The sequence below is a fragment of the Sus scrofa genome, chromosome 18 (assembly GCF_054392235.1).
Source record: "Sus scrofa isolate SSC_HxYL_T2T_F1_AM1 chromosome 18, Sscrofa_HxYL_maternal_Yorkshire_Landrace_v2.0, whole genome shotgun sequence".
NCBI classification, from domain to species: Eukaryota; Metazoa; Chordata; class Mammalia; order Artiodactyla; family Suidae; genus Sus; species Sus scrofa.
This window is the reverse complement of record NC_139400.1, coordinates 26887272-26909207: the sequence shown is the minus strand read 5'-3', so window position 1 is coordinate 26909207 and position 21936 is coordinate 26887272. Positions and strand designations below refer to the sequence as shown.

Sequence of the window (21936 nt, the reverse complement as noted above, 5' to 3'; positions counted from 1 at the left end):
CTAAGGAAATTATTAAAAATACATCCAAGATTCATTTATATTAGAAGGATAATTACTGTCACAGCAAACGAAACAACCGACAAGATGAAAAGACAACCTACTGAATGGGTGAAAATATTTGCAAATGATATGATGAATAAGAGGTTAACATCCAAAATATATAAACAGCTCATACAAACTCAACATCAAAAAGACAAACAACCTGATTAAAAAATGGACAGAAGACCTGGATAGACATTTAAGAAGACATACAGATGGTCAACAGGCACACGAAGAGATGTTCAGCACTGCTAGTTATTACAGAAATGCAAATCAAAACCACAATGAGATATAACCTCACACTGGGCAAAACAGCTATCATCAAAAAGTTGATAAGGGAGTTCCCGCCGTGGCACAGTGGATTAAAGATCCAGCGCTGCTGTAGCTGTGGTGTAGCTTGCATCTGTGGCATACCTCACAGCTGTGGCTCAGATTCGATCCCTGGCTCAAGAACCTCCATATGCTGTGGGTGAAGCCAAAAAAAAAAAAAAAAAAAAAAGTTGACAAATAACAAATGTTGGCAAGGATGTGGAGAAAAGGGAACCCTTGTAAACTGTTGGGAATGTAAACTGGGACAACCACTAGGAAAAACATCATAGATGTTTCTCCAAAAAAAAAAAAAAAAACCTAAAAAAATCTAAAAATAATATCTGGCAATTTCACTCCTGGGTATATATCCAAAAAGAAAACGAGAAAGAAAATACTAGTTCAAGAAGATACATGTACTCCAGTGCTCATAGCAGAGTTATTTACTATAGCCAAGATATGGAAGCAACCTAAGTGTCCATCAACAGATGAATGGATAAAGAAGATGAGGGGGGTATATATGTATGCATATATACACACATACACATACAATGGAATATTAGCCATAAAAAGAAAGGAATTCTGCCATTTGCAACAACATGGATGGACCTAGAGAGTATTATGCTTAGGGAGGTAAGTCAAAGACAGATACTGCATGTTACCACTTATATGTGGAATCTAAAACATAAAATAAATGAATATATATAACAAAAGACTCACAGATATAGAAAAACAACTAGTAGGTACCAGCGGGGAGGGGGAAGGAAGAAGATAGGGGTATGGGATTAAAAGATAACAAACTACTTTTCATAAAGTAAATAAGCAACGAGAATACATTACACAGCACAGGAAAATACAGCTATTCTTTTGTAGTAACTTTAAATGAAGTATAATCTATAAAAATTTTTAATCACTATGTTTATACCTGGAACTAGTATAACACTATAAATCAACTTTATATCAATTAAAAAAAAAAACTTCTTAGGAAAATTCCAGCCAAGATATAATTGAAAGTTTTATACTCAAAAAGGGGAAAATTACTGTAATATAAAAATGGCTTAAAAAAAATGGAAGGAAACAGAATACTCCGAAACTACAGAATAATGCCCCCTGAAAATGTCTTGGAGAAAATGTGCATTTAAGGTGGACTATAAAAAATGCCTATACAGAATGATGCTGATTTGGCAACTCTGTATGTGTATGTACATGCACACGTGTTCAGGAAAACACTAGAAGGAAATAAACACAAATATTAACAGAGCTTTGGGGATGGGATCAGAGATCATTTTTATTTCTTCTTTATCTTATTCTACATATTTTTTTAAAATTTCACTCAAAGTTAGAAAAAATTTTTAACTATCATATAAAAATTTTGGAAGAGTGACCCACTGCTTTAGAAACAGCTCTTCACACAAGTCAAGAGCATGGATGACTTCGCATTGTTGTTAACCAGCATCTCAAGTCCAGAGCCTGTCACGCAAACCACCTTCCCGGCTCACTCCGGCCCCTGCCTCCGCCAGGCTCCGTCTATGTGCTCTCACAGGTCCGCAGGCTGCCTCATCGCCCCTCAAACCGGTTCTCCTCTCACATGTCATACTGTGTGAACGATACCACGTAACAACCTAAGCCACGATCCCGACTTCACCTTCTCCCTCTTTTCAGCTCACTAGTCTCTGGAATCCACCGCCAGTGGTGTCCTTACTGTCTGGCCTCCTTGCCCTGCGCCTGACCTGTGCCCCCCGCTCCAGCCCCCCAATCCCCCCCAACGCAGATCCACACACACACGCCCTGTGAGCCGCCTGATGTGTACCTCTCGTCTCCTCATGCTCCTAGGTGGACACCTTCAGGCACAGCCATGAGACCTCTGTTGTCAATGACGCTTCCTGCTTCCTCTCCTTGCATCACCCCTTTCCCCACAACCCCCACTACACCCTATGCTCTGAGCCTCGGTGTCCACTATGCCTCCTGCTTGCAGCCCTCCCCACCATGCTTGCGCCCCTGGTCCAGCTAACCCCTTACAGGCTGTCCTTGAAGAGTCAACTCAGACCCACCTCTGTCGGGAAGACCCACGGATGGCGGCTGCAGGTTACATGCTGTTTTTGTGTGGCCATGACTCTTATTGTACACCGTGGATCTGTTTTTGCATCCTAGCCTCCTCTAGCAGACTGTGAGCATCTAGCAAACTAGGCCCTCAGAGTCTGTTGAACAAATTAATAAATGTTTCCACCATTTAAAACAGAACCACCTAGTCCTGTCTCGAAACCAAAGATTTCATAACTTCTCTTGGCCACTCATTTACTTGATCATCTTGGCAATTGAGACAGTCTTTCTTACCTATTAATCAACAAAGAAGTATATTTTTTATATTCCTTATGTCCTGACATCTCTTTGGTCTTATTTGAACGTTCTTTACTCTTTCGAAGCTATCATGCAGGTGTTACGAGTGTTCCCACACAGGACAGCATTTGAAGCACAGCAATTCGCTGAGAGCAGGCAGGGTGTTATAAAGACAAATGAGACTCCAGCGACTTAAAGACCATCAGCAAGAAATCCTTTAGCCTTCTGGGGACTAAAACCTTCCGTTACTTTATCTGTTGTGGGAAGGGTGTATAACTTTCTGTTGGTTGTGTATCAGAGCTCTTCACAATGACCCCAAATCTTTTTTCAAATGTGATTCAGACTGGACACAATAACAAGTCTGACTAATGCGAGTCTTATTTTCTTAACCTTTTATGTCATACTCCTTTTAATATACTCAAGAATCATGTCTTTCACAACAGCCTTACAGTATTGACCTAAATTTAGCTGATGGGCAAGAAGGGCACTTTTTTTTTTTTTTTTTTTTTTTTAAATAAGGTCTTTGTGTACTCAGCTAAGCTACCTTCTATCTATCCCCACCCAAATTTCTCCTGCTCAAGTAGAACCATTTCTCCAGTTTGTTACAACGGTTATTATTTATACTGCTGGGGTTCAGATGGTTTGTGGTCTGATCTAATTTGGTAACATACATATGGAAAAAAAGAAAAGAGACTTCATTACTTAGAAGGAAAACTCTCTCCAGTTGTTTAACACTGAATCTTGAAGTATCCACTGGAATTCACCTTGTACTTTCCCAACACCCAAGGTTAGACGTCTGGGGCTTCTGGGCTGTTCGGTGGTTGTGATAATACTAAGGATTCTCTTTGTTTGTTTAGTATTAGTCACATATTTTCTCCACCCTTCCTCCTTTTCTTGGGCTTTGCATCCCCACTGAGCAACCACAGAGGATGACTTATTTTCGACTTGGCTGCCGCCCCTTTCGATCCCAGTGTCTGCTGCGAAACCAAGGGATGGAAAGATCACAGTGTGGTCTCATGCCAGGTGGCAACCCGCGCCCGGGGTCCCGGGTGTGCTTCACTGTAGCTGCAAATGCCCTGAAAATGCGGGCAAATGCTTGTGCGTGCATGTAGTGAGACGACTTCCAGTGTCCATCGCAACCTCACAGGGGCCCCACACCCTGGAAAGGTTAAGAACTCCGCCTCTAAGGCGTTTCACACGCAACGCTGTTTGCTGAAGAGAAAGCGCTAGTGTGACCAAGTCAACGTTCTCCTCGGCCATCTCCGAAGAGAATGAGAAACTCTATGATAATTATACACTAAGCATCAGCTGCAATGCTGAAGATCATATCTTGAGTATGATCTGGGGGACTTGGCATAAATGAAATGATACGGAGGCCATAATCTAACACTTCAAATATTAATCACTTCAAGCACCTCTCAGCTTCTACTTTTATCCAAGTTAATATACTCTGTCTTCTTTGGATACTTTTAGCTTATTTGATAACAGTAGATTAAAACCAAAATGTCATAAATCAAAAGATCCTCTGCATGTAAACATTATGCTGCTAGCCAGAAAGACATGCCTTTCATTATTAACTAGTAGTAATTATATTATTTTGTTAAAATATACTATTATCTTCCATACTTGTGTTATAAATAACACTACCCCCAAAAATCACTTAATATAAATGTGTCAAAATCAAAACTGCTCTCGTGTCAATACGCTAAAAAAAATCTGTTTTTCAAAACATCTCTTAACTCTTAACTTTCATTGTTGTCTACGGGTTCTGTGGTCTTTTTATAATTATCACCACACCTAGAGTATTTTCTACAGGTCAATATAAAATGTAATATAAATGTGCCGGGGGAAAAAGGCTCTTTAAAGCTTTTCCTGCGATGAAATGCCATTTAGAAATTTAGAAGCAAGAACTCATAAAATCAGACAATGCTGTCATCCGTACTCACCACTGGACAGGCACACAACGGAGCCCCAGGCACAGGCTGGACTTGCGCTGGAAGCAAGAGACTGAATCCCATCGGGAGACCAGGCAGGTAGAAACAGCAAGTGGCAACACTACCTTTCTCCAGCTCATCTTATTTGCACAGACGCAGATTTTGGAAGCCTCCAGGATGAACAATGAAAACCACACTAGGTTGTTTTCCCAATTCCTATGAAATGAGTCAGTAGGTCAAACAACTTCTCCACTCGGGAGGGAGAAGGATTTCTGAAACTGCACTCCCTGTTTCCAGGAACTGGATTTCCTCTCTTTGCCCCTCGATAAAAGTGCTGCCAGTAACCCATGGCGGGCCCACTGGGTTCTGGATGAGGCGCATCACTGATGCTGCCAGACGGGGAGCCTCGCTCGTGGAAACTTGCTCTGTGTGAAGAGGCAGGAGGACGACAGTCCAGCGAGGAGTAACACGTGGGTGAAGGTCTCTTCATTTCAAAAGAGCTGGCGTAACTTCTTCTCCATTAAACCATGCAGTCATTTATTTCTTTCACACAAGAGGATAGAGTGACACTTAAAATACAGGAGAGCAGTAACTGTAGCTCTAAGAGACCCACAAACTGCTTCCTTCTGTAAGACATCCTTTCTTCCTCCCAAGGACTAGTATATTCAAAAGATTATTCAATTAATCCACGCTCTGCAAAACCTTTCACAGGCTTCTGGGAGTCTTGCAGCTCCATGCATTAAATCATATAAGGCACAGCAAGTATTTAAGAGCTTGCTGGCAGTCCTCTGAATCCATGACTCAAGAGGACGAACACTGGATTAGCAATGATCTTCGGAGTCTACCACCTACTCACCGCACATAACACTGCTCGGAGTTAGCAACCTGCTGCATAGGAGACCACCAGTTACGGCAATGAACTCGTGATTTCAAGGACTCGTGCGTTCAGGCAAGTACATGGACGTGGATCTCTAAACACAGGTACAGAGATCTTCTGTGACAGCTCGTCAGGAGGAGAGTGGAAATACTTTTGCTTTCTGTATCGAGAGTACTTTCTTTCTTTGTAAAGAGGAGGTTTCGTTTTGATCTTGAGAAATTCTCTCTGATAAAAACCACCAACGGAAAACCTGCCATTATAAACGAGGGATTTCACAACATTCATTCCAAAAAACTGTGGCTATTCATTTCTGGAAGTGATTCACTGCACAAGAATCGTTGCTGGCGGTGGAGGGAGCATTCATTTTTAGAAGACAGCCCGCCCCCTGAGTAGGGAGCAGAGACCTCAGAGACGGCGGCCACGTGCCTTGCTGACCCCTCATCACAGCTCCCTGAGTCACTGTCCACCACGACGACGAGCGATGACCAATTTCCTCTCACAACTCCCTCAGTACACAAAACCCCTTTGGTCTGTATACCCCGAGTACTCCCCTGCTCTGGTGGAAATGCTCAAATAAATCTGGGAGGGCAGCAGCAGTACCTCCACCTGTCAGCGCTCAGCTGGTGAATAACCGGCGTGTGGACACTCACTTCCTGTGAGTATTTCTAAAAGAGCTCATGATATTTCCTTTGGAAAAAAAAAAAGTGGGAAGGAAAGTGATACAAGGAGAAGTAACTCCAACAAGCAAAGCTGAAAGCAGGCAACGTGATCGCTGTTTACCAGCCACGCCTAATTTTAATTTGGTTTCTCAACCCTTGTGTAATTAAGACAGCCAGAAGAGAACAGCACAGCATCGGGAGGAAGAAAAAGAAAAAGACATTTCACAAATGCTTAGACCTTCAGTGCGCGTGACCAGAAAAGTAATTTTAAGATGCGAGTGAACCAATCTGAAGCTGTTTAGAGTATTAACCCTTTGAGAAAAACAAAGTTATTTCCGCTTGCCCCTAAATTTCAAATATGGAAATGATCTTCCCTCCTGGGCGCTGAGACACTGAAGACACAGCCTCTGAGTGTCATCCCTGGGGTTTGGGAGAAGAGGGGCCTTTTTCAGATATGTCTGTGATGGGGGCAGAAAAACACTTGTTTTAAGACCTCATCATGTTAACAGTGACTGCTTGGTTTTCGAATCAAAGCATCCTTTGAAAGCCAACCACAAAGGAGTAAAATATGACCTTTTGTATGTATTTCTCTCGACTTTAACCAAACCTGATCACTTATAGCAGAGTAGAATTTCTTGACAATTGGGCAAATTGAGTAAGAAAAATTGCTTTTCTCTTAAAGAGCATCAATGTGACAGAGCTCATTTTCTGAAGGGACTAGTAGACAGTTTGCTAAAAGAGGAGCTTAGAAAAAGCCTGTCCTTTATTTTCAGGCTATTAATGCGCTTCTATCTTGGGTGGGAATTGGGGGGGGGCGGTTCATGATGGCAGGAGGAGAAAAACACAAGCTTCCACTTAATGAGACCAAAGAATAAAAACAAACAGATCCAATGTGTTCACGTAATTTGTTACATGGCATCGCTAAGCCCTTAATTTCTTTTTTTTCCTCTTTTCACTTTTTTTTTTTTTAGGGCCACACCTGTGACATATGGAGGCTCCCAGGCTAGGGGTCTAATTGGAGCTATAGCTGCCAACCTACTCCACAGCCACAGCAACACCAGATAGGTCTGAGCCACATCTGCAACCTACATCACAGCTCACGGCAACACTGGTTCCTTAACCTGCTGAGCGAGGCCAGGGATCAAACCCGCAACCTCAGGGTTCCTTTTCAGATTCGTTTCCCCTGCACCACAATGGGAACTCTGCTAAGCCCTTAATTTCTAATGTGGTGACAATTTGCTACTTAAACCTCAGCTCCTATGTTTCTCATTTTTGAACGCTCAAGATAAACATCAAGAATACATGTAAAAAAAAATTCCTAAAACCAGGAAGTTCCCATTGTGGCTCGGTGGTAACGAGCCCAACTAGTATCCGTGAGGATGCAGGTTCTATCCCTGGCCTCACTCAGTGGGATAAGGATCTGGCGTTGCTGTGAGTTGTGGTGTAGGTCGCAGATTCGGCTGGGATCTTGCGTTGCTGTGGCTGTGGTGTAGGCCGGCAGCTGTTGCTCCAATTCGACCCTTAGCCTGGGAACTTCCAGATGCTGCAGGTGAGGCCCTAAAAAGCAAAATAATAATAATAATAATAATAATAATAATAATAATAATACCATCTGCATCTATACTCTGGAAGGAAACTTTCATGAATGTGGTATGTTTTTATAATTTTACTGTATTGATATTTTAAAAAGAAGAATATGGAAACCACTTGCATGGCATGAATATAATCTTCAAATTGAGGATGAATAAAAACAGCATCAATAACTGAACTGAAGAATTTAACGCAAACCAACGATGCTATACAACAGGCATCCCTCTGCCCTCACTCTCAAGACCTTAGGAACTTGCTCAATAGACAGGGGAACACCCAGCCTAACGTCAAAAGGACAGGAACCCTACACGGGGTGCAACTGCACATACCTACGACCTACAAAAATCTTATTGATTGAGGCTGGTGAACAATTAGAGGCCAGAAGGCTACTCAAATATTAGCATATCTAATGTCCCCTCTCCCTGTGTCACGTTCACACAGAGGTTCACAGTTCCCAAAGCTCCTGTGCAAGTTGTTCCCATCACAGACTGTGCTTTATATGAAAATTCCTCTTAAGTCCTGGGTGGCCAATGCTGATGTCTTAAAAAGAGAAAGGAAAAGTAGAGCAAAATAGGATAAAGATCATAAAAATACATGCTTGTGGGGAATAACACAGAGAATGTGAACCCAACAGACGTGACTGTCGCCAAGAAGCTGTGGCCTGCTAGGAACGCCTGTAAATGGGGGAGGGGGAAGGACCATTCCTAAGGTTGGGTATTTAAAATGGGATCAGACTATAGGGACACTCAGGTCTTGCTGTAATTTGTTCTGCTGTGGACATCATTCAAGCCCAAGTTTACAGAATCAGTGTCTGCTCTCCAGACCCCTGGGCCCACCGTCCCCTCACTTCCCCAAACGGAACAAAACCCTGTCACAAATGTTCTTCATAGTGGTCACTGACTGAAAGTTTGCTCTTAAACAACGGGAAGGAGTGCACTCTTTGGCGGCACTGTTATAGAAAGGAGGGGGTGTGGCCTCAAGCAGGAAGGGCACGTGACCCAACACGGGAAGTCAGGGGGCCTCGTGTTCCACTCCCACCTCTTTTCTGAGCTGCTCTTTGCCCTGGTTCAGATCACCCAACCTCTTTAAGCCGGTTTAATAGCCTGTGCTAAAAGCCAACTGACGCCCAGGACCGGTTTAGGCACTACCAAGAAACTACTCGGGATCTGTTCATTTAATCCCCCTGGCAACTCGAGATTCTTTAGTTATTCCCTTCCTACCGATAAGGAAACAGGGCCCCTAGGAGTTGAAAGACTTGTCCAGAGTCACGCCATCAGCAGGTGGTTGGAGGTGGCATTTGAATCCAGGGAGCCTGCCCTTGCCGGCTCTGCTGGAGCCATCCCTCAGCACGTCTGCCCCTTGCACCAGGGTTCGATGAGTGTCAGGTGAAACCTCTCTTACGAAACTGCCTTGAATATTACTCAAGGCAGGTTTTTACGCGTGCCACTTGCAAATATATTCTCTGCAGAATTCAAAAAACACCAATGGGAACTAAGTACCGGTAACTCTAACACATTTGTTTGTTCCCGAGAACAGTTTTGTGTAATTTGCTTAAACGACTTCTTTGCAAAATGTGTGGTACTGAGTTTTAGAGGTAGAAGGGATCTTAGAGATCCGGTTTTCAGTCAGTGTGGTGAAGTGAGGCTTCCTGTCCCAGAGGGAAGGCTCGAACCTCTGCCAAGGCTGCGCCCCACGGTGGCTGTGCCCGCACTAGAACTGCAAAGCCCTTCTCGGGTAGCGTGATCAGACTGTCAGGCATCCACTCACTTGTGGGACACATATGTGTATAATATGAGTCCTCAGGAATGTGTGAGTTAGACGGCTTCTCACTACAAGCGCCTCAGGCTTTCAGAAGCAGAGAAAGATGAGAGAAAAAAATCTTTCCTTCCTGTTTTCTTTCTTCAAGTCAGGGAAAAACAAAGCCTCTATGTAAGTTCTCCTATGATGACATAATTGAAGTTCTGCTCAATTTTTTCTTTTCTCGTAAACTTGCTCATCTGCAGAGCTGCTGAAACTCTCTTTCCCACGTGTTTATGGAACATGGAAATCGGCAGGATTAAAAGCTAGGGGCCCGCCTTGGCTTCGATGGTGGTTGATAATTTGCTTATTTTACTCTTCAAGGGAAAAGAAGGGTATTCAAGCTCTTCATGCTATTTATTCTATAAAGTTTGGCCTTATTATTTTCACTTAGAATTTTTTTAATGGGTCCCTGTCATATTGGGTCACAGTAAAATACTGAAAAATACCTCTTCCCAAAACAAAGACATTTGTTGATAAGAAAAATTAGGAAAAGAAAGAAATAAGAACACATTGTGGTTTTATTTCCACTTAAGAGAGCAGAGCTTTTGGGAAATTTATGTACGTTACATTTATAAGCAGGCACTTTTTTTTCCCCTCCAAGATTGATTTGGTGTGAAAAGTTACTTCCTGTACTGTAATCATAAAATCAAATGTTATTTACTCCTGTTATAACCATTCACATACTTCCTGTCATAAAACTTGAACTTGGCTGGAATAGTAAATGAAATATCCAAAAAACTACAGGTAGGAAGTGACTGTATGGATACATATGACAAGTCCATATTCCAATCTGAGAAAGGGTCTTCACCTCTCCTTGGAAAAACCGGTATCATGCTTTATCATCTTGGTGGACTAATTCCAGTTATGGCCCACACGAACTTTAAGGGTGAAAAAGAGCTTTCTCAATTTACTGAGCTTCATCAATAGGTTAGTGGCAGCTTAAGGATGCCCCCCTAGGGGGACCCTGTGTGTGTAGTGGGCTGCGATGTTCATGCCGAGTTCACGGCCCCAAGTTAGAATCAAGAAGGGTCAAACACTTAGGTGGGGTAGATGAGCACATTTAAGATGCGTGTGTACATTTTTCTTGGATGCCTGCACACTTCTAGACGAAAACAAGTTTCTAAATTCCTAGGCTTCTGTGTGTCTGGTGGGAAAAGCAGAGCCAGTGTACACATACAATGATAGAAGAGAGTGTGCATGAACAGATTTGTTTACAAAACAGGGCCCAGCAAAGTCTGTCTCTCCGGGCCGCAGCAGGATCCATCCAACAAAACAAACACACAGACACGGAAGAATCTATGGGAACAGCGCTTCTTTCTGGCGGAGGTAGAACAGTTTGTAATGATAACTGGGCAGAATGATAACTGGGCAGTAAGGCCTTGACGTGGGAATATGCCACAAGATCCCGTTGAGCACACGCACACACAGAGGTGCATATACTTCTACAGAGCACAACGGTTTCAACTGTCCTTCTTCGGCATTAGAGTCTCAAATATATTTCTTCAGCACAGGCACCTTCTCCTACTGTCAATACTTGCAACTGACAGGGTGGTCCCTTTAAATTCATTGGGAAACCACAAAACCAACAAATTCTGCTAATTTGAGTTTAATTAATTGTATGGCCATCTGACCGGGATGGAAAGCTTGGACCCTTGACCTCCTTCTTTAACGGAGGAGTGCTGAGCCAGTCGGTCGCCAGGTCTAATCAACACTTGTTTCCAGCCATTCCCACTTCTAAGAAATATGTCGGCCCTCCTTCACTTAGTTCTTGGACAAGTATGACAGCCTTTTTTAAGTGGTTCACTTGCCCATGAGCAACTGTGGCAGAAAAGGCACAGTCAAGAGTAGGAAGACTGGGTCCTGGGTTTGGCTGTGCCAGCTGCAAACCACAGGGTCCTGAGAAAGTTATATGATTTCCTCGGGCCTCAGGGTTCTCACCTACAGCATAAAGAAAATGGCTCTCATTATACGATCTAATTCATGACAGACAGAGTCAGCAAATATCATCTTCTGAAATTTAGTTTCCTCGGGTAACAGCACACCTTAAAATTCTTCAGTGACTTTGCTGAAGTTGAAGTTCCTCAGCCTGGACTGAATGTCAAAGCCTCCTAAATTACAAGACCTGATAGAAATGCAAGCAGCCCTAAGAGGGATAATGTTTCTTGAGCTGCATACACTATGCAATATCCAGGAATTTTATGGGCTCTAATCCCATGACCACTCCACAAGGTTGGTTTTATGACTCTACATTACACACCGAGAACCTGAGGTTCTGTCCATAATTTGCCCTAAAACCTATTAAGTGCCAGGAATGGCATACAAATCTACATGTGGTTGATTATAAAGCCCACTAAGCCATCTCGAGTGCTTTAAATGTACCATAATATGGGAGGGGGTGTCCCTAATTACTAGAGTGATCATTCTCTGAGTCCCAGTGGTTACCAGGCTACTTAAGGAAGCACCGATCATCAGAATATTAAAAACAATGACGAAGTGACCACTTCGTCTCTTGTCTTCATCTATTTAATCCTCAGCATCTATTCCCACTCACTTCCTTGGTTGGTTAGTATCACAGAATAAAAATGCAAATAGAGCGTAGTTCACTTGTAACATGAAACTGCAGTTTTACACATAGTTGATAAAGGTGAGGCTGAGTCACACACAGTCACTGACAAATAAGGATCAAAGGGAGTTTGAACAGTTAACAACTGAGAAAGCAAAAGTCAACAGAAATGATTACACGAGAGGTAGGCTCTTCAAAAAAAAATGGTTTGTGTAACAAAAGACTAACAGAGGTCCTTGGAGAAATTAATGCTTATAACAAAAATCACCCTCGAATTCTGCCACAGAAGCAAACATTCAATCTTTGGTCTAAGAAATAGCATACTGCTGTATCATACCCGAAATTTATGTTATATAATGTAAAACAAACTGAGATTCAACTTCTGAAAAACTTTCCAAGATTTAATCCCAATTTTAAAAAAAATTTACTGTTTGCTTTAAATACTTGATTTGTGTTTTAGGTCAATTCTCTAAAAGTCGTAGTTTTCTGGTAGCAGTTATCTTCAGATAATAAGGACCTCATGAAATGGTAATAATACGAAGAGGAAGAATAAAGGGATTACTGATACGCAGATAGTGGCGAACCACAAAAGGACTAATTCTCTAGCCCCAAAAGGAAAGTCAGGTCCTAGGTGTCCTCTCATTTCAAGATTCTTAGGCTTACCTAGTCCAATGCACCCACAAACAATATACCCTCGTCAGCTCTATGCCCCAGCCCCACTGCTGTATCCATGGTGGCAGAGATTAGGCCTGCCTTTGGGCAAGTCTGATTGTGTAGGTAAAGCTAGACCGGAGTCTAGTAAACCTGCGGTATAAATCCTAACTTGACCAGATTCACTCCATGATTCCACCTTTTATCCAGTTACCTGAAGACCTCTACTTTTTCCCCCAAAGACAAGAGTTCATCATCTGGAAGAAGCTTCATTTTATAATCATCCACTTTAAAAAGGCCCCACTGGTTAATATACGCAAACTACTGCATTTGGAGTGGATAAGCAATGAGATCCCGCTGTCTAGCACAGGGAACTATATCCAGTCGCTTGTGATGGAGCGTGATGGAGGCTGATGTGAAAAAAGGAGTGAGTGCATGTGTATATGTATGACTGGCTCACTCTGCTGTACGGTAGAAATTGGCAGAACACTGTAAAGCAACTCTAATGGAAAAAATAAAAATCATAAAATTAAAAAATTTCAAAAAAATAAAATAAAAAGGCCCCACTGTACATCAAGATCCTTCCTGACATAAAATGTAGTATATATACCTGTGTATAAAATTAAATGGTTTGGGCTTCTGCAAATATCCTTCAATCAAGGGTTCAAGAGAGGGGCTATTTTTGAGAAAGAGGTAATGAGATTTGTAACAGAAAACCTCAAAAGTATACTACTGACTTAACTGAGACAATTCTGGAAGTGTGGTGGTTGTGCTTTTTCTAGTGACGATCGGGTCCACCTCTGAGACCCTAATAAAATAATGTGGTCTCCCATGCCAGAGAAACCCAAGAAGGTGTGCCCTTTGAAGAGTGAATTAAATTCTGAGATATGTGAGTTAAGCAATCAATTCATTATTAGTGAGCTTTTGGTCTCACAGGATGGTTGTTTGCTGTAGGGACCTTGGCTTGTTCCTAAAGAAAGCGTGGCTCTGTGATACTTTGAAATAGTGTCTTCTCTCTGAAAAGTGAAAGCTGATACTTCTTGTAAGGAAAAATCCAGTGCCTGTGATCTACCCCATACAGTAGAGATTCTTTTTCATATCCATGGAGAAGCCATACATGCTCAATAATGCACCATGTGAAATTAATATGTAAGTAAATACAAGAGACTTTCTAGAATTCGGAAACCTGACATTGGGGAATGAGGTGAGCAGACGTGTGATGGGAAGAAGTGGCTATTTAGTGGCTTTGGACTTCCATGATTCCTGAAGGTTTTTAACAGAGCACTGGCTTTCCTAAAAGGATTTTGTAGCATTAACCCCAAAGGCAGCATAATCTTGCTGCAGTGTATATTAATGAAGGCCATTGGTAATGATACGCTTGCTTTTAGGCCTAAGTAGAAGCTGAATATGCAAGCAGATAATACAGAGTTCGCCACGGCTCCTTTTACAGTCCTCAGAAGCAGTGAGGCTGGGCTTCGGGAGCTCAGGGTGGAATGCTTGTTTTGGAGAGCATTCAGCAGAGAGCATTTGGTTTCCTCCATTTAACCAGGTCACCCAGGCATGGAATGCACAGCTCTGCCAGACAGAGAGCGTTGTGGATGCCTGAGAAACAACAGCTTGAACGGGCTACTGATGCGAAGAGAGGCCACGGTTTCCTTTTTCTCTGCTTTGAATGGAAGCCTTGACGTCACAACAGCTAGGAACCACTGGAGGGACAAATAACAGGGCTCAAGCCCACAGCGCCCTGCTCTGTGGAAGGCCCATTTTCCTCTCGTTCGGGTATTTTCTGTGGCTGCAGAGAGTCAGCCCCAGCAGAGGTGAATGTCTGGAGCTTAAAAATAGAGGCAGCCTCTGTGCTGATAAAACAGACCTGAGACCACACTCGTCATCACCTTCAAGAAATCTGGGTAAAGTAGAGCTCCTGCCTTAAGCTTATTTCTAACAGAATGGACTCCCCAGGGAAGGCCTGTGGTGATTTTGCTCAGGGTTCAGACCTCTGCATTTTCCCTGAAGAGCTGAGTTTCCTGAATTTCAAAGCAGGCCTCTTCGAAGAGGGGCTGGCACAAAGGCCCTGAGAGAGGCAAGGAGCTCACGAGAGCAGGCAGACCGCTTCTGCAAGAGACTTACCTTATTCTCTAGGACAGAAACATCCTTTAGGGATTTTATAATTTAAGTTCAAGCAATGAAACATGCACGTTTAGCACCCAACTGCAGGTGTTTGAACAAATGGGTGAAAAATGTTCAGAGGCTGGCAGGCTTAACTCACCATTATCTAGAATGAGTTGTCTGTATAAGTCATCACAGCAGTTGGAAAAGCATGATCTTTCATGTTTCAACCTTACATCAAAATTATAAATTATATTTAGCTACCTGAGTGCTGGCTCATTTATTTCCATTATAAACGCCATGCTAACTATAGACACACCGGGTGATCAGCAGGCACGATCTGAAAGCACTATCCCACTGCTTTCAGGCAACAGGGAACAGCTTTCTGTTGCCACAGGTTTGTCCCAAGTTCAGTCCTTTGCCCCTGGCGCGCTGACAACTTTCACCAAACCCAGACCCTAGCCTGAACCCACCGTGCTCAGGGGCCTTTGGGAAAGCCGAAGCTGGAAAACCGGGGCCTGAAGGGTCGCCTTTGAGGAGTGTGAGTGTCGTAGCAGCACAACAAACAGAGGGCAGTGGAAACAGCTGCTCCCATGACGTCTGTGCTCGTACTTGGAAAAGAAGTTGAGCAGAAGGAATAACACCCTTGAGCAACTTGGCCCCTTTTATAAGCTCTTTCCTTTCTTCATTAGATGGACACTTCCATAACTTCCCCGTGGTTACATCTTGTTTCAAGGGAATAATCTGCTACAGAGAGGTACTCACTTCCAAAGATAAAAGGGGGCATAACTCTGATCCAGACTCTCACTTACGACTCCCTACAACAGAAGACACTGCTTCTGCCTTCAGGGCGTCCTGGATATTTCTTGTGCTCCGTAGAGATCGGAGGCCTGTTTTGGAATCGGGTCTTTGGACTCAAATAATCTTACCTGGGGCAGATGATAAACTCTGTGTCTTGCTCCTGCTGTTTTAAAAAGGTTCAAGTGCTTTCGGTGATTAAACAATGGAGAATATGCAGCAAAAATTATTTTTTAACTGCATTTTCTTTCAAATGGCAGTTACGCTCAAGAGGTGAAACTTATTCTAGCCCTACCCTTGTTTTTATTTTATAAGAGTTTTTATAGTTTAAGAACTATAATTAAATTTCTTCTGAACTGATTTATTAAAGTTTTCAAGAAGAGAATGATGGGATTTCTTAAACTATTAAGTTTCCAAAAGGAAGACAAAATATTTTTTATTCTGAGAGATGAGAGATCGAGTGGGAAAATTTTTTCCATCTGTATTTTGATTAGAATTTTTTAATGTTCAAATTCCTGGTTATAAACCACAGTAAACAATCAGTCATTCATTAAGAAGCGACTATTGAAAAGGCGATATTTAAAAGAGAAAAAATAAAACATGAAGTGATTAAAATCCCACGCACGTCTTCACTTCAAGGCAAGCGCTGTGCCCATCTGGGTATTTAGAAGGTGCCAAATATCAATTGGGATCTAGATTTAATTCACATCAGAAGGAAGGCACCAGGTTTAATCTGTTTACAAAAGATCTAGAACCTCATGGAAGTAATGATGGTGATATGGACATGAAGAGAACTCTTAACATTAAAATGATTTTTAAATTATTTAAGAATAATTAGAATCAATCACAAACACAAACTTTCAATGATCTCGTGTTCTACTCCTCTTGAGAAAAAGGTAATTTTACAGATACCATTCAGCTTTAATTGGTTTCTGCTCTAATTTTCTCCTCTGCTTGGAAATCTATAAACATCAGTTGGTTTAAAAATCCTGGCTGCTTTTAGTCGGAAGGGCCATCGAAGAAGAGACAAGGTTTGTCCCAAGGGCAGCATTTAAACTCTGGAAATGCCACCTTCTTTGCTTGCTTTAGTGGAGGGCTTGGGAAGAAGCCTGCTCCAGAGCCCTCTTTTCAAGTGACAGGAAGTAGGAAGTACGCTGAGCCTGGAGCTCCGAGCACACGTTCAGAGGTATCCCCGCCTACAAGTTAGGCTGAGCTGGCAGACCTGCCAGCCAGGGTGGCCATCCTCAGCAGGGATGCTGTCTTTCTTTCACACTCCCTTGCCCACTGAACCTTATATGAGGAGCAGAGCCAACCCCTGATTTCGGTCTAAGGACAGTGATGGGAATTTTCCAGGAATTTTCTTTAGGAACAGACAGCTATCATAAACACTTCAGAAATGAGCTCTCCCTTTCCAAATTCCTCTTCTGAAAATGGCAGAGAATATGTATATCCTTGCTCTAAACTCATCTGTTAAAAAAAATAGAAGTTTCTCCTCCAGTTTATTACAACTTAACCAACAGTCATCATTCAATCTTATAATGTACACATGAGAAATTAGTTTTCACCAATTGTCATTTGTGCTTGTTAGGAAAAATCCTATCTATCTATCTATCCATCTGTCTATCTACCTATCTATTCTTTACCTATATGAAAACAAACTCCTAATACCTAATCTCCAAGAATGATTCTGTGATAAGTAGCTTTATAAAACCAAATCTTTATGCTTATAAACCTACTCTCCGATAGGTAACAGTAGAACAGCTCTGTCATTCTCCTTGGCTTCTAATATGTACATGGAGAGGGAGAGCACACACCAGGTTTTATTTAGACTCTTTACTGTAATGCCTTTTTTTTTTTTTTTTTTGGTCATAACACATCATAACCTGCAAGTACCTTTGCGTGCTTGTAAAGCTGCCTGTTTCTTCCGCTAGTCTGTAAATTCCATGAAGGCAGAATTAGTGTCAGTGTTATCCCTGTAAAAACCCCGCAGGATGGATGGAAGGAGAGGAGGGGAGAGGAGGGAAAGGAAGGGAAGAAGCGAGAAGTAGTGAGAGAAGGAAGGGAAAGAGAGAAGGAAAGGAAAGAAATGTTGCAACAGCAACCGTATTGGTTTCAGTGAACAGAAGGAGCACTTTTACAGTTTCATCAGATTTTTTCATTTACAGAATTTAAAAGTCTTTGTAACTATTATCTGATCAAATCTCATAGTAACCCTAAGTGATCTGTTAACATGAAGTGAAAATTATTACGTATGACACAGACAGCCACTAAAGCGAGCCGTAACTGAATCTTCCAATTATCTGTGTGTAAATACAGAGCTATGCTTCTCTAAGTGGACAGCTTAAGAATTGTGACAAACGCCCAGTATTTCTTCCCTATTTATTCATTCAGTATGTCTCAGAAATACAAAGCCTGATTTTAACTCTGGCTATGCTTACGTGAAGGAAGAACGAGTTCTCAAGAAATTCTCCTCATTTTTACCACTCACACAGAGATGGAGCTTCTGGTAAAGCACACCTCTCGATGAGGAGCTCGTGACCAATCACAAGCAGAGATGCTGGGGGCAGAGGACAACATCAGATGTGACAGCCAGGAAGGCAGACTGTGGCACGAAGAGGATGCTCAGGAAGCCTCCTATCGCCAGGCTCTGGGGCGGGGGGCAGGGGAGCATCCAGGGTGTCCTTCCCCATGGGACATGGCCTCTGACGCTGTGATGGACTGAGGAGGACTCGCCCAACTCACACAGCCCGTGACCCACAGAGCTGAGATGCAGCCCCAGGTCTTAAAGGCTCAGGCTCTGAACAGACAGGGGCTGCAGGAAGTGGCGACAAAATCACGTGCACCGCAGCGAAAGTGTGAACAGACAAGTCCAACTTGATATCGCACGCAGTCTTGAAGCATCTTGGGGAGGAAGAGCCACCAACAGGAAACTTAACCAGCTGAGCTGAGCGCAGCCCCTCATCGGCTCCGTTTTTTGCCACAACTGCCTAAAGCCCTTCTGTCAGCGCAGAGGTGAACATCAGCTCCTACCATCCCAGGCTGCCAGGGGAATTGTGAGAATTAAGGCAATAACGCATGCCCTGTGCACCTTAACGCTGAGGGTTCCAGGTGAAAGCTGCATTCAAACCCCGCTCTCATCTGAACACAATCAGACCCATCTTGGAAATTCAGCTTTCATTTTGCTGAACACTTCCTCTCAGTGTTTCTCTATCAGCTTATCACAATGTATCCCTGGCTGAGGGTCTACAGCACGTCTGGCCTTCTTCTGATGACGAAAGGAAGAAACCACTCCCTGCGTTCTCTGCACTCAAGTAGTTTACAATTCACGATTCCTTCTCCCTTTCTCTTGGATGCCTACAGCTTTTTCTTGATGGATGAGGCCTTCCTATGGCACGTTCACAACCACAGGAAGGTAACTGCAGGGCACCTGTCACACAGCCAAGAAAGGCAGAGAGAAAATAAAAATCTGAAAGAAAGAAAGAAGGAAGGAAGGAAGGAAGGAAGGAAGGAAAGGCAGAGAGCAGTCGGTTCTGACCACCAGTATCCCAGGAATATAACCTTCCCCCTCGCATCCCTTGATGGCAGTCAGCTGTGACGTGCTGACTCTGTGGGTAGGACGTCGTGTGTTCCAGTTTCATCTGCAAGAGTATTTTCAGGTCCAGCTTTGGCCTTGTGGCCACAGCAGGGCTCCTGACCCCTTCAGCCAGCCTCAGTAGGAGATGGAATCAAGGCCAACAAGCTATGGTCTAATCCTAGTGCCAATGTGAGTTTGTCAAAGGCTCTGAAGGCAAATCGTGTTTTCCCTGCCTGGGGCTTGGTTTCCATGCTTTAAAAAGGATTCTTAGTATTTACTGCAGTAAAATTAAGCACTTTCAAATATCTGGCAGATCTGCATAAATACCGTTTATTAACACAAAGCAAGTGTGAGGCTTGAAAGGCAGGAGGCCCAAATCTTAGTCCCTGGCCCACTGCTGACTCACTGGGTGGCTGCAGGCAAGGAACTTAAATCAAGTGCATCATTTTAATTTTCTTCTTTTTAGGGCTGCACCCTCAGCATATGGAGATTCCCAGTCTAGGGTTCAAATCCGAGCTACAGCTACTTGCCTACTCCGCCACCACAGCAACGTGAGATCTGAGCCTTGTCTGTGACCTACCCCACAGTTCACTGTAATGCCGGATCCTTAACCCACTGAGCGAGACCAGGGATCGAACCTGCATCCTCATGGATCCTAGTCGGGTTCGTTACCACTGAGCCACCACAGGGACTCCCTAAGTGCATCATTTTAAATGGGCACAGAGTGGAGACTTGGTAGGTGGGCAGTGCCCTGTGAGGTCTGAGGCCAGCCCAGTGGTGAAACTAAGTCAGTGTAGACAAGGCCCTTTGCCAGGGTCCTTTGCCTTGAGTGCCGTTTTGTAGCTGGTTCATGGTGCCCACGCTGAAATGTGACCCTAAAATTTTTGAAAGCTTGAAGCTGAAGGAACCAGGCAAAACTTGTCACTGAAAAGCGGGGTGGCCCCACATATTAGCTAAGAGCACAGCTTTTAGGAGCCAACTCTGTGGATGAGAATCCTGAGTCTACCATTGCTGAACTTTACTCTTCCCACCTATAAAATATGAAAAAAGACTATCTACCTGCCACAGGTTGTTGTGAAGACAGATGCGCTAATTCATGTAAAGTAAGCACTAGGTGAATATTAGCTATTAGCAAACAGTTAACAAGGCATTAAAATCAAATATAGTACGTATATATATTTTTCAGTTCCCAAAGCAAATTTATATAGGGAGTTTCACTTGGACCAGACGGAACACCAAGAGAGAGGTAGTAATAGAGGCAATGTCCCCTACTTTCTTTGAGGCTCAGTCTCATTTATTCTTTTATAAGCCACACTTCAGGAAAGTGACCGGGCAAGTAGATTGATCAGAAACAAAAAGAAGGATAGAACTTCAAGAAATTAATCTCAATTGATGGGTTAAATGCTACTCTAGGAACAGCTGGAGAAATAACACCATCCAAGTGCTGGTATCTCCGCCTGGGGCCTCTCCCCTGAATTACACTTTTGAACATTCAGCTGCTGAGCCAACATCATCCCTGGAATCACAACAGGCATCTCAAAGTCAATGTGTCTAAAACAGAACTCCTTGTTTTTCTCCCTTCCTATACATTTTCTCAGGTGGACAGTCCAAGGCCACAAAGGATAGGGATGTCTCCCTGCCCCGCCTGGGCCCAGGCCTCTTGAAGCTGAGGCTTGTCCAGGAGAAGCTCAGAGCTGCACCTGTTGAAGGCCCATGACTTTGGAGTTACTCATCTCTCCTCCATCAGTACCGACAGTGGTAGTTTGTTGTAGACAGACTTAAGATATGCTTTGTTCTTTCTAGAGCATCTAAGTTGCAATTCTTAAAATGAACATGGTATTAGAATCTATTTTAATTTTTTTTTTTTTGTTTTTTTTTTAGGGCCACACCCGCACCATATGGAAGTGCCCAGGGTGGGGTCAGTTGGAGCTACAGCTTCCAGCCTACACCATAGCCACAGCAACATGGGATCCAGGCCGCATCTGTGATCTATACCACAGCTCAGAGCAACACCAAATCCTTAACTCACTGGGTAAGGACAAGGATCGAACCCACAACCTCATGGATTCTAGTCGGATTTGTTTCTGCTGTGTCGTAACAGGAACGCCCCAGAATCTATTTTAGAAGGAAGCAACCAAGATCAAAGCAGCACTAGGCATGATGTGCCTTGTTTATTTACCTGTTGGAACAGGCAAGGAAACAAAAAGGGACCTGTGCATTTCTCGTGCTTTTCAAACAGGAGCTGGATCTCTTGAAATGGCCAAGGAGGAGAAGACAGTTTGATTTAGATTTGGCATGGGTTTAGGGGAAGATATGCCTTTGTAGCTGGCCTTAAATATTATGGCAACATGGACTGAGTTAGTCTCCAAGGGAGAAGTTGCCACATGTTGTAACAGAAGCCACTGGGCTTGGCAAGGAAGGGAATGAAAGAACGACAATGAAAGCAACGCCATTTTCCCACCATGGCAAAGATGGGCTGACTGGGACCACGCCTGTCCCTCTTTTCCAGGGAAGACCAAACCGGGCACTGCCCTTTCAAATCAGTCTTCACCATATTCTAAACAATACTGAATTCTGAAATTAATTTTAATTCCTAATGGCTTCTTAAGGAGACCTTTTTCTTCCTCCTTACTAAAAACATAAACAATTCAAAAAAGAGATTCAAAAAGAGGAACTGCACCCCCCCAAATTCTGAGTCTGAG

At 43.1% G+C, this 21936-nt stretch overlaps 1 long non-coding RNA gene across 8 annotated transcripts in view; it reads right to left on the bottom strand.

Annotated features, from left to right (window-relative positions):
• LOC106506781 (testis-specific gene 13 protein) overlaps positions 1 to 21936 on the bottom strand; it is a 539004-nt gene that overhangs the window by 194695 nt on the left and 322373 nt on the right. For 2 of the 8 annotated variants that reach the window (XR_014833851.1, XR_014833845.1), the window contains one exon: positions 4629 to 6180. The exons of 3 other annotated variants lie outside the window; for them this stretch is intronic. This is a non-coding gene — a long non-coding RNA (testis-specific gene 13 protein). Of the gene's footprint in view, positions 1 to 1607; positions 1942 to 3073; positions 6181 to 21936 lie in introns of those variants that run through there. 3 more of the 8 variants (XR_014833849.1, XR_014833875.1, XR_014833852.1) reach the window with 2 other exon arrangements.